Source organism: Octopus sinensis, linkage group LG1, assembly GCF_006345805.1.
Source record: "Octopus sinensis linkage group LG1, ASM634580v1, whole genome shotgun sequence".
Taxonomy (NCBI): domain Eukaryota; kingdom Metazoa; phylum Mollusca; class Cephalopoda; order Octopoda; family Octopodidae; genus Octopus; species Octopus sinensis.
In genome coordinates, this window is record NC_042997.1 from 85,797,986 (window position 1) to 85,810,565 (window position 12,580).

Consider the following 12,580-nt stretch of genomic DNA (forward strand, 5'->3'; position numbering starts at 1 on the left):
TGCCAGTTTGTCCATATATTTATTCTTTTATTCGTTTCAGTAATTAGGCTGCGGTCATGCTGGAGCACCGCCTATAGATAGATAGATAGATAGATAGATAGATAGATAGATAGATAGATAGATAGATAGATAGATATTGTGAAATGGCCCTCCACCAAATACACATACACACACATTATAAAAAATATATATATAAGCAACTATTGTTACCGTTAAAAACAGTAATAATGAGATGGTTAGCAATACTTCTACCCTAATAGGTATAATATTAAATATTTGAATAAAAAAAGGCTAAAACTACCGCTTACACACAGACAAGCAAATATTTGCAGTGAAAATTCCATAAGTGCTAACATTTGCACACACGTATTAATATATCGCGATTATAAGTTTTTTTTTAATTATTGCCTATACCTTGTTCTTGTTAAGAGCAAGGTATAGGCAATAAAACGCTGAAGAGAGGCCTTCAGTCCTTAAACTTTATTTGAGTTTCTGTAAGGGTGAAACTACATCCCGAAAATAGTAGTCATACTTTATAATTTCTGTATATATATATATATATGTGTATGTGTGTGTGTGTGTGTGTGTGTGTGTGTGTGTGTGTGTGTAAAATATGATTATTTTCGGGATGTAATTCCACCCTTAAAGAAACTCAAATAAGTCTTAAGGGCTGAAGGCAGCATTTTAGTTAAGAACGAAGAATAATTAAAAATATGTTTCAGTCATTTTTTTCTATCGGTCTCTTTTTGTTGAAACGTTAAGGGGATGTAAACGCACCAACTCCGGTGTAGGACAAGCACAGCTACAAAGACCCACACAAATATATAAATATAAGACGGGCTTCTTTTCAGTTTCCGTTTACCAGATCTATTCAAAATGTTGGTAGGTCTAGGGTTATAGTATTGCCCAAAGTGCAACGCAGTGAGACTGAACCCGGAACCATGTGGCTGGGACGCAAGCTTCTTACCACACATGCGCCTACACACACACATATCTGCATGTACATACACATATTAAACACAATGTGTCTTAAAGATTGAATCAAGGAATTCAATGAAATATGTATTGATATATGTATGCGTGCGTGTGTGTGTGTGTATTGATATAAGCTTTAACGCACACACACGCACGTCAACACCCAGCAAACAAGCAATTAACATTTACAAATAAGCATATATGATGATCGATAAGTAATCTATCAACAACAAACACACATATACAAACACACACACATAAGACTTCCTCTTCCTGACAATATCAAACCTATTCAAACCGCCAAACTACCAAACCAACTGCGCGAACCATCCGACTCCGTTCTATTTTACAATCAAAACATTGTATAATTTACGTGCGTGCGTGGATGTTGATAGCGCCGAGCAGATTATGTCAGCTGTGTGTAGTAGTAGTAGGAGGAGGTGGAGTCGTTGTAGTAGTAGTCAATAGCGTAGCGGCGACGGCGAGAGTAAACTTATTACCTTCCGCTCCGTCAACCATCGCCACCGCCCTCCTCTTCATCACCGCCACCCCCATCACTACTAAACAACAACAAAATCCACCACCGCTGCCACTTCATCACCGCCACTCCCACCACCACCGCCATCAACAACAACAACAACAACAAGATGATGATGATGAAGAGAACGATGGCTCTCTTACAGTTACAACATGCTGCTACCGGCTCGTCGGGTGATACGAGCTAGCAAGCAAGAAAGACATTCAACGGATTTACTTTTATTTACTAGAACAGATATATCCACCATAATATTTTAAAGTCTTCTATTTTCTTCTTCTTTGTTATTATTAGTATTATTAATATTCTTTCTGGTGTGAACTTTTGTTACGAGGAGTTTAGCTGAGGAGGACAATGTAAATGTAATGGAAAGTTCAAAGTGAGATTATGGAATTCGGTATGGATCGTAATGCCCAAAGCCGTTGCTTATTTAGGTAAGTTTTTAAGTTCTACGCAAACGCTGGTAAAATAATCCTGGGGGATGAGGATCGGCTGATGAGGTGTGACAGATGAGATAAGGGTGGTTGAGTGTTTGGATGAGTGAACGATGATGGAGATGAGGAAACGAAGAAAGGGGAAGACCTTCACATGCTCTCACACGTACATACACGCAAACAACACACATGTACATATAAACAGCTCACAGAAACACCACACACGCACACACACACACACACATATATATATACACACGCTCAGTTTAATATGCATTCATATATATATATATATATATGTGTGTGTGTGTGTGTGTGAATGCATATATATATGTGTGTGTGGTGTTTATTCTTTACCTCAGCCGGCGGAGGTAAAGAAAACACACAGAACACGTTTTCGGCGTAACCCTAACCACCAAGTGTGCGTATTCTTTACCTTCGCATTCATAAATAAATATATATATATATATATATATATATATATATATATATATATATATATATATATATATATAGGCATACTAAGCATCTATATCTATCTGTCTAAAGATATATATGCGCGCACACCCACATATGTACATGCACACTTATACGTATACACACACTTACACACGTGTTTAGATTTTACAGAATTTGTGTGCTAAGGGGTATTCTCTTCATCAGCTGTCGACAGGAGACCACAACGATTCGCCACCTTGCGTATGAGTATGTTCAACGAAGTGCTAACGTTGTCATAACAGATGCTCACACACATGCTAAATCGCAACATATATACGCAACCTACGCTATCTGGTACCAACATACATTTCATTTCAAAATGCTAAATTGTGCATACACGCAATATACACCCACATCCTAACTTTCGAATAAACATTAATACATTTAAATACACCAATACACACACACACACACACACACACACTCAAGCAAACACATATTTACTAAGTAGTTCGTGCAATACTTATATATATATATACACACACTCACACACATACATATTCAGAGATTACGAGAGGGAACGGGAAAGAGGATTAGGCTCACACACACACACACAGATAAGAAAAATATTTACATTAGTAAATAAATATTGCATGCAGACACACATGAGTATGTATGCACAACGAATACATACAAATAGCAATATATATATATATATATATATATATATATATATACCCGTATTAGTACATCACATACCCTACTAACACATATTCATGAACACAGTAAATCGTTAAGATACTTTAAACGCAATCACACACACATGCACCCGAGCCAATGGAAGCTCTTCTACCTGGTCGCTCATCCTACTAGTAATAGTAGTTCAACCTCCCTTAAATCATGCGTTAACGTCTTATAAAACGACACGCTTGATGTGGTCCTGGGATGTATATGAATACGCACACACACGTTGTTATACTTCTAAATTATAAATCTATAAATATGCACACCAGTATGTCTCTCTCACTGTATGTGTGTGATATCAGTATAAAGAGAGAGAGAGAGAGAGAGAGAGAGAGAGAGAGAGAGATACATACACACACACACACATGTACATACGTATGCAAGCAAAATATCAGCGTGCATATACCCAGTTGCACATCTCCACATACACAGCGCGCATGTAGACATGCTAAACCTTTTTCGCAGTCATTCGTATTGTACTGTGTGAATGCAGGAACATATACATACACTCACACATTAACACGAGGGTGTGAATATACAGGAATGGAAAGTACAACACCAGCTCTCTATATAAACATTATAGCATACACACAAACATGCATATATAACTTACGGGTGGGCATACTCACACACGCACCCACACTAACCGATGATCCGCTAGCAGACACCAATGTACACACACATGCATACACACACTGACACATTTACCTGGTCTAATTGAAAGAATTGGGAGACATTCACTGAGACACATGGTCTTGATTATGTATGTATGTACATTATATATATGTGCGTGTGTGTAATATAAACACACACACACATAACCAAAAATGATAGAGAAAGTACATCCATAGCTTCAATAATCACGCTGTGTGAATCTGTGATTTGATTATTCTGTTTTGTTCTTAATTCTATTTAAATAAAATGTTTCCGAGACTAACTTGATTCCATGTAAATTTCGATTTCAAATCGACTGGCTTTTCAGCTTTCTTTTTATTTTTTATCATCCTTACTCGGCCGTCTAAAACAAATATATAAATAAAGTGATTGACGTCTTCTAAGATTAGTCTGTCCTAATTTTGTAGCGTGAATCGGATAAACGATAAATCGCTCCGTATCTTCGGGATAAGGGTTCTAGTTTATCGCGAATTACTACTGACAGCTTAAATAAACTGATGCAAAGTAGAATGAAGCGTGCTTCGAACTCATGACTCATGAGCAGGTGGTCCATTGACTACTATTTGTACTCGATCGTTTTTCGCCTCTATATTTACCGATTAGGATTCATATATTTCTCTTCATGTTCTATATTGTGGAGGCTTTCACATCTCTTTTAGTACATACATACATACATACATATATATACATATATACAGATTGTTCCAATGCTTTGTCTACATATTTTTGGTACACACCGTTTTAGGGACTAAAATGCACACGCACTGACACACATTAAGACAGTTTAAACATACTTTCATAATACAATACGTTGAATGTTTTGAACGAATGAATATATTGATTTCTGGAGACAAAGATGCATGCTTTGTTTAATAGACAAGATACAAGCACACGTTCGCACGTTACCAAGAACCCATACACAATTGCACACACACACACACACACACACATATATATATATGTATAGGTGTGTGTGTATGTATATGTATGATTTCGTATTTAGATTTTGCCACACGTGTTACTGTAAGTAGATAGACAATATATAAACACACATCCGTACACACACTAAGTTTCATAAATACAGTAAACACATATGCACTTAGACTAACAGAGAAAACATATCCACTCTGAGACCAAAGCAACTAAGGAGCCTGGTCGCTGTAGCTGTTAGAAATAGCAATCAAATCTTCTTCAAATCACACCCACCCCATCGTCTTAAATAAGTAAACAATGCATTAATTAGACCGAAAAACATGGGATGGTTTTGTCTGGAATGCCTCTGACCGTAAATCTGCTCGATCAGGGTTCACACAGGTTTAAACAACATCAATAACATATTCACGCTCTAATACAAATGTCTATACACCTATGCCCGCATCTCAATTTTATACTTGTATACGTGTGTGCATGAACACACACACACACAGGGAATCACACCACTGCACATATATGCAGTGCCGTCTTAAGGAATAGTCACACTGGGGAGTTATTGAGGGTCGCTACAGATGTAGGGGCTCAATGCTTCAAGTAGGTATGCTGAGGTTCATTCCCTATAAATTTTGTAGGATTTCCAAGTATATTACTTTGCCTAAGAGCTCAGAAAAATTTTAAGACGGTTCTGTATATATGCGTAACGCAGCATTTCTTAATCACATAGAAGAATATGTTTTAGTGTAAAGACTCCTTTTTTCAGTTTACGAATTGAGAGAAAGAAAAGTTGCTCCATTTATGCTTTTTCCCAATATAAACAACCGAAACTGTCTTCGACTGAGTATCGAAACCTGATCACCAACTTAGCTCACTAATTGACTGAAATTCACTGTTTCATAAACACACATATACAGTTTCATAAATATACTACCATTCATACATTTTTATAAACATGCGCTTTCATTTACATTGGCAAAGTCACACACGTATACACTTCATAAAATTTACATATACCAGTTTCATAAACATATCCTCATTAAAACACTTGTTCCTTAAAGTAAAAACTTGTATGGACCTTCGTCGTTTTCGGCGATAAGTATTCCAGTAATTCAGTTGAGTGAACAATCTGCTGATTACCTTAGAGGGTAAGTGGCTGAATATTCTAGAAAACGTGCATACCCTTAACGTAAATGTCGGGCATACTAAGCGTGAGACTATGTAACAAGGTTGGGTCTCCAGTCTCGTCCAACGAGTTTCCTACAATTGGGCATTGTCACAGTCTGCAGTCTCATCCGACGAGTTTCCCACGACTTTTGTCCACCCAGTTTCCTTCACAAGGCTTGAGTCGAGGTAAAGCTTTGGTAAAATTATTTGCCCAGCATGTCATGGGATCAGACCCGGGATATTATGGTTGCACAGTAAACTCCTTAGAACTACATTATCTTGCCGACATTATATTTTTCCCATTAAACTAAGACACATTCAAGTGTGTGTACACATACATTCTTTCATAATACATACATATATTTACACACACTACTTAATAAATTCAGTTTCATTAAAAAATACTAAGGCGGTGCTGCAGCATGGCCACAGTCCAATGACTGAAACAAATAACACACATATTAACAGATTCATTGACACATTCACATACACACTAGTTTATAAATATTCACACACTCAGTCACTCATAAACCCTCTTTTATAATAATATACACGTTATATTTTAGTGATAAGGAACAAAAAATAGATGCTGTGACATACATTTACAGAATTTTATTTACCGGGAAATGAAACACTTGCTCTGTGATGGGGCTTTCATCGTTCGAATATAAGAACACACCATAATAAATGTTAAGAAGGATTTATGCAATTTTTACGTTACATTTCCATTTTGTTGTATTATTCGTATTATTATAGTATGTCGTCTGTGACTTGTCGACGTCCTGTAGAAGTACGATCGTTGACTGGAAAAAGTGCACTGAAAATTGATAGTGACGCCACTGTAATATTTAACCAAAGAGAAGGAGGCGAGCTGGCAGAATCGTTAAGCGCGCCGGGCGAATGCTCAGTGGCATTTCATCCGTCTTTTAGAGATGAAATACCGCCGAGGTCGACTTTTGTGGTCGATAAAATAAGTACCAGTACTGGGGTCGATGTAATCTACTTACCCCGTTCACCGAAACCGCTGGCCTTGTGCCAAAATTTGAAACTAGCATTTTATCAACGATTGAACTCCTACACAGTTGCTTAATCATCTAACACAATGCCCTGCTCATGTTCTAAATCTCGCAGTTTTTTTTCTTTTTTTAATGTGTTTAAAATACAAGAATTGAATGTGCTTTAAAGAATTTTATTTCTAAGAAAATAGCGACCCAATTGATATTTGACCTTAGAGAGCTAACGCCACCAAGAAAAAGCTCCATCATCCAGGTTAAGAACCGCATGTCAAACACACACAGAACGTTGAATATACATACATGAACATGTATTCGTAGTTAGAAATACAAAGATATAGACATGTATTTATATGTAAAAAAAAGTATGCTTGCATGCATACATACATAAATACATGCATGCATGATGCAGATCCTCCAAATCCAATTTATTAGTGGCACAGTAAAGATTTGTAAGACATTCCAAAGATTCTCCATCTGAGATTCTAATGCGACTAGATGCAACACTTGGGTGAATGCATCGACAGTTCAACCAACACAACCACATATTTACAAACACCGGGTACTCTCTTATCTCCGAAGTCTTGTCGCTTTGTTAGCGACCGGCTTGTATTCACTCAAGAACTTGAATAAAACATACAAACATACATATCCCTCATCATACTCTATTCTAGAAAAATAATCGGGACACTAGATACCTTATCCTTTCTACTATAGGCACAAGATCTGAAATTTTGGGGAAGGGGTTTATCGATTAGATTGAGTCAGTACTGAATTGGTAATTGGTAATTATCTCATTGACCTCGTCAGAGTTTGAAATCAGAGCGTGAAGACCGACGAATTGCCGTTAGCGATTCTGCCAGCTCGCCACCTTAACAAATTAGATTCATAATGAAGTCCTAACTGCAGTGTTGTGAAAAGGGGACAGGATGGTCGCGAACGATTACGCTTTGATATCTATTCTCCTCCGTCAGGTATACATTATCAAAACTAACCTTACGAGAACAGCAACAGCTAACGATAGGTTTTATTTTTACATGGCTCAAAAGAAATGGAAGCGGATATGGTGTGTGCGTGTGTACAATCTAATGCTGCTATGTTCATGCTTTCACCAAAGATCTGAATAGAATAACTGGAGCTGATCTTGTATGAATCGTGACTTGAAAGCGAGATGTTGTGCTGTCTCGCCTGGAGTTTAACTAATGCTTTATTATCAAACCATTTTGTAGCTCATCATCGTCTTTCACTGAATATTTTACACACACACACAAATCATCTACATACAACAGATGCTAATTTTTTGCAGTGGTTTATTATCCATACTTTCAAATACTATCCCATACAATATGTTCCTCCTTTTTAGCCATTTGCGTGACTATTGCCTCCGCTATATTAAATTTTTATAGAAATTTATTGAAGGTGAAGATTTATATTGTGAAATTATTTTGGATCTTGACGCATCATCACTCATGCTGAATAATATACTGTCCTGATCATGTTATGACCCCGATAACATGTTTTTCGTTTCTTTTTCTATTCATTAACGCGTTTAAAATACAAGTATTATACTTGTTTTAATTATATTTCTAAAAAATAATAAAAAAGCAACCCTTTGATTTCTGGTCCTAAGAAGCTAACAACGTCTTCAAGAGGCGCTATAATCCAGGTTAAGAACCACACATCCTCACGGACAGAATTTCGAACATATATTTTCAGCTGATATGTACTTATATTACATGTAGAAGGCACATGGCTCAGTGGTTTAGAGCGTCGAGCTCACAATCATAAGGCAGTGAGTTCGAGTCCCCGACCGGGCTGTGCTGTGTTCTTGAGCAAGACACTTTATTTCACGTTGTTCCAATTCACTCGGCTGTAGAAATGAGTCGCGATGTCACTGGGGCGAAGCTGTTTCGGCCTTTACCTTTCCCTTAGAAAGGTAGCATTGGGAGGGGAGGCTGGTATTCGCGGGCGACTACTGGTCCTCCATAAACAGCTTGGCCCAGACTTGTGTCTCGGAGGGTAAACTTTCTAAGTGCAATCCCATGGTCATTCATGATCGAAAGGGGTCTTTATTACGTCTAAAACATTATGCATACACACACACACATAGGCATATATATGTATGTATATAGGTATTTGTATACACATGCACTCACTCACTATTACACACTCAGGGCAAATATACATGTAATCTAGAAGTCAAATGTCCCTTCATTACCGTTATAAAAGAGGGGCAATGTAGCGTATGATATATATATATATATATATATATATATATATATATATATATGTATGTATACACACGCCTTTGTATCTATAAATAAGAATATGTGTGTATGTTCAAGATTTTGTATGTGTTGGACATGTAGTTCTTGTGAGGTTTGAAACAGATTTGACTCTTATTTTCTGGCCGGACATGCGACATCAGCCCCGCATGCATACGAAAATGAGGGTTCTTCGATCTGCTACAAATAACTCTTGAATCTTCCTCAAATCAAATCCGATCGCGGTGGTTCTCCATCTTTGCTCATATAGATCACTGGGGATGAAATGAAAAAAAAAAAAAATTGTTCACTTCCCATAGAAATTTTTAAAGTTTATTTATGTTGTAAATTTAGAAAAGAAAAATATAGGAAACTATTCTTTCCTTCGTTTCATTAATCATACTTTTGCATAGCAAAATTATGAATAGCTCGTTTTTTGAAAACACTCTCGAAATAGAAGCATGAATTTTTCTGAGGCCTTAAATTTTATTTTTCAAAGTCTCTGCAGAGTGCCTAGATATTCCTTGCGAAACAAAATGAAAGGATACATTATATGATGTGAGCCTAAATATATATATAAATATATGTATGTGTGTATGTATGCATGTGTGTGTTATGGCTGAAAATAAAAGGCAGGATTGTCCGGCTAGAAGATTTTACCTGAGGGGTGGGTCAGGCTAAACAATAAAATCCAACGCAGTGTTCACTTTGGTTTTAGAACAATTTTACTTACCCGAGAAGACTTCAATAAACACCCAATCAACTATTACTTTGACAAAGAATCACCAATAAAGTGAAACCTCATTAGCTTGTGTTGGGTTTTGCTTTTAGTCAAGATGGCTTTTGCTCACGTATGCCGAGTGTTTACTAATCAAAGGGCATGCCCATTTAGAAATCGAGTGTCGTTATTATTAACAGTATTTAAAGAACAAAGGTATTCTGTAATGAGCAAGTCGATGGTACCCACTCTTTACAGCAAGGTAAATATATGTAACACACACACACACACACACACACACACAACATACATACATACATACATACACACACACACACACATATATATATATATATATATATATACACACACCCACTTAAAAGTGGATGTTCTATTAGAATACTGCTGCAGCAACCATGAGAAGCCCTCATATTGGCTTCCGGTGAATAAAAGCACTCTTGTTTATGACACTGTCGGGGAGATAATCACCCGCCAGCATTGAGACCACCAGATCTAGTGATAATACAAAATATTTATACATACATACATACATACATATCCACACGCACACACATGTTTATATATTCGTTTTGCAAGATTCTTGATGTGAATTCGTGTGTTGAAACAGATATTGTTGTATTTGGTCACGTTGCCCTTTTAGCCAATAAAAAACACACGCACTATATATTTGGTGTTCACTTGCTTCAGCTTTATTTTATATTAATTGTATTTCGGCCAGAGTTCTTTCGTCACACTTCTATACAACAATATATATATATAGTTATCTAACTAGGGTTATATTGGGCCACTGACAGTTTATGTAATTAACATTAACGGTGGATTAAGAGAACCATTAGAGCTTAGTATAAAATATCTTGTGGTATGTGTTTCGCTCTTTCACATACTGAGTTCAAATCCCGCCAAGGCTACCTTAAGTTTTCGTGTTTCCGGGGGGAAGGTCAATAAAATATAGTGTCAGTCAAGTACTGGAATCGATTTAATCGGCTGACCTCCTCCCACAAAATTACTAGCTTTGTACCTCAGAAACTATATCGTTTAAATTATCCTGATATATATTTGAATGTAAATACAGTAAATCTACGAAAAGATACCTTTTATATATTGTAAGGGTCGTTGTACCAGTAATATACACATTGGTTCTATTTCGCTGTTTTCTTTGTTAGTTGGTTAGCTATTTGACGAATTAATCGATTGTTTGATTAATCATTCGTTTTATCAATAAATTAGCTATCTTTGTCAAAGTCCACATGAGTGATTTATTGACTAACTGAATCAACAATCTATTAACTGGTCAAACAATCGAATAGTTAATTGGTTTAGATAATTAACCAATTGATAAAGAAGGGAAATAGAACCAGTGCGTGTGTTTATTATTGACATAATGACCCTCCTGAGATGAAAAAATGTTTCTACACACGAATTCACATCAAAACGTTTTCAAATCAAATGCGAAAAACTAGCTTTCGGAAAAAAAAAAAAAAAGAAGAAACGCTTTTATACTTGAGATGTATTCCTGCACGTTAGGACAAACATTGATTTTTTTTTAATCTTGTTGGAACTGGCACACTGAAATCCATTTCGTTGGGTTCCTTTTATAGTAAGTTCTACCATCTGAACAACTTAAATATATTCGTGAAGCTTTTGAACATGAAAAGAACAAAAAAGAACCAGTATTTCCTAAAAACAAATGTGATATTGGTGTAAAGAATTGCCTTATTTCTGATCAAATTTGCAAGTTGAATAGAGTTGATTAAATTTACCTGAGTACTTTACTGGTACTTTATTTTATCGAACTCTATAAGGATGCAAAGCAAAGTTGAACTGGGCATGATTAATTCTGCCTTTCACTCCACCCCCGAGTTGATAAAATAAAGTATCAGTCAAGGCCAATTTATAATCAACAATATAACTTCTTCGACATGTACTGCCTTGTGCCAATATTCCAATATTAATATTTGCAACATATGTGACAAGCACACATCAAACAGCTGAATCAAATTACCGAATACGCTCCATGTTCACCACCATAGTCTCTTTTGATTTCATTGGAAATATAATAAAGCATTTTTTCTTTGTTTTCTTTTATTTGAAGTCGAAGTAATCTAAGTTCAGTTTTTGTTTTCTGCATATGTGGGTCGTCCTTTTTGCTGCATGATCTGGCGGAGATATTTGTTAAGAAATTAAGGTGTTAAATACGAGTTGGCCAGTCCTTGATGGTTCCAAATTTACTCTATCTGCATTCCCCTCACCTTTTTTATTTTTAAACAAATTATTTTCCGACCGTAAAGCAAAACTCGAAAATTACTGATGTCAAATCGCATATGGTTTATCTAGATCCAGTATAATTGATTTTGGGTGGGAGGGACTCTAGAGTAGAGATCGATAGACATTTTTTGGAAAGTTGGACGTATTGGAAATGTTTTTATGTCTTCGAAACCGCGATCATATGAAGCTATATAGAAACAGCTTGATTTCTTTATTTTATTATATTTCAAAACGTCAGCTGTTGAAATGAAGGAATTGCTGCACTTTTAATGACTTAAAAACGGGTATTTGACGGCATTCAATGAAGAGTCAAAGAATTTTTACTTAGGTTGATAAGAGAGATTGTGGTTTTGGGATAAATGTGGTACAGCCACTTTACCTTTTTTCCTCAACGAACCAGTAAA

General features: G+C 36.3%; 1 protein-coding gene across 1 annotated transcript in view; it reads left to right on the forward strand.

Annotated features, from left to right (window-relative positions):
- The first annotated feature begins 1,430 nt into the window (after positions 1 to 1,430).
- LOC115211044 overlaps positions 1,431 to 12,580 on the forward strand; it is a 469,379-nt gene continuing 458,229 nt past the window's right edge. The window contains exon 1 of the mRNA XM_029779919.2: positions 1,431 to 1,944. The gene's annotated coding sequence lies outside the window, so the exon portion shown is untranslated. The remainder of the gene's footprint in view (positions 1,945 to 12,580) is intronic.